Below are 1,857 nucleotides of genomic sequence, written 5' to 3'. Positions count from 1 at the left end.
TCAAAATAGGAGGATATCAAAACGAATTTTTCCTCCGCTCTTCATAAGCCTTTCTCCACTGTATGTTGTTACATTGTAAATGGTCGTTGAACTAAAATTTTTCATCTGAGTACTTTCCAGTACAAGTAGAATCGAGTATTCCCTAGCGAAACTTTGAGTAGCATCGGGTACATGGTGGTATCGGAGGAACACTAGACTGACCTGACCTCGCACAAGTTCGGTGATTTACATATATGCTTAGTGCCGTTCACTGTTTGAGAATTCGTTTGTGTGCGTTGGCCTGAGTTAGTTTGGCGAACGAAGTACTCGTATGTAGTTGTTAAGTGATTCGGACATGCTGCTGGTACCCTGCCGGCTGCGCTCGCATATGTCGCGCTTACTTTCTGTCTTGTATGTGTGCGTCTATTTTGACGGTTTTGTAGCAGGGTTCGTTGATCAGGAACACCTAAAAGAATTTGGGGATGTTACGATGCTGGTGTGATACCATTAACTACCATGTTCCGTGCCGTGGCGAAGTCGATAAGCCTCACTACGGAGTTGTGTTCGTGATAACTGAAGTTTCCGTCTGTCGAACCAAAACTACCTTATTTGCCCATCAAGCACATTTTCTTCAGTTATTGTGCTCTCGGACGATAGATACGCCTGGCTTTATCGAATTCTGTTTTCATTCCATTTACGGATGTAAATCTATAAAATGAAGAAATGGTTTAAAATGCCACAAGCCACTGTGCCACTCTTAATGATGAGATGACGATGATGGCGTTGGCTTTGACGTTGAAGAGCAGGACGTACGCGTTGTTGCTAGCCACGTTATTCCAGTGGCAGAAATCAGAGGCTGCATGTGCTATGTGCTGAGAACCACCAATATCAACAACGCAGTAAGTCGCCTTGTGCTGCTGAAGATGACATCAATGCCGACGACGAACGTCAAAATCAAGGGAAAACCCAGCTGGAAACTCAACTTAACTGCAGCAAAAGCAATAGCAGCGGACCTGCGCTTGAACACACTGTCTTATTATTTTTGCACTGAACTACGCGCAGGTAAAGGGAGCAAAGAGAACTGAAGCAAAAGCCCTCGGAGGTCAGATTCGCTCAAGTGCTTCCGGCTGAAATGTGTCCAGAAATGTGTATAGGTGAAGGTAGAATATCAACAGTGACGGCGATTGAAATAGGGACGATGAGAGTAGTCACTAGAAAATGTCTAAATGTAAGAAGTGCAAAAGCAGAAGGACTCTTGATGGACTGATAATGCAGCAAATGAGCTGGGAGAATTTGAACGTACTGATTGTTGTTGGATCTGACAGATGCCGCTGTCAAAGTTCTCCATAATACATATTCGTATACATGCATCATATATATGTATGTACAATTGTTTGCATGTGCACAGCGTTGCTGATGAAGGTGTACTTGTGCAGGTAGGTTCCTGTGGCAATTTGCGGAAATAAACACAAGCATGCAAAGTAAATTCTATACATACATACATGTGTCTGTACATGCACTAGTCTTTGACGTACACTTCTCGAGCTCGCGGAATTTCAGCCACTATACATGTGTACATGTATGCCTATAATTAAGCGGAGGACGAACATATGTGCCGTCGTCTTATACACACATACATACACACATATGTGTTCCAAGCATATGAGTTTGCGGTTGAAGGACCAAAGAAAAATGCCAATGAGGAAAATCATTGAAGCGTGGTTTTTCATTCGCCTTCGAATAGCCAACGGCGATTGTAAGGAGTAGCGTGCGCGCAAGCAGCCAGCCAAACAAGTAACCACCTCAGACTTCAACCGTCTACAGAGCACTTCAAGCACCTCAAGCGCTAGCGAACTTGCAATAATACTCGTGCGCGCC

Source organism: Rhagoletis zephyria, unplaced genomic scaffold (assembly GCF_001687245.7).
Source record: "Rhagoletis zephyria isolate East Lansing unplaced genomic scaffold, Rhagoletis_zephyria_1.1 Rzeph_scaffold_00400, whole genome shotgun sequence".
Classification (NCBI taxonomy): domain Eukaryota; kingdom Metazoa; phylum Arthropoda; class Insecta; order Diptera; family Tephritidae; genus Rhagoletis; species Rhagoletis zephyria.
This window is presented reverse-complemented; position numbering follows the sequence as displayed.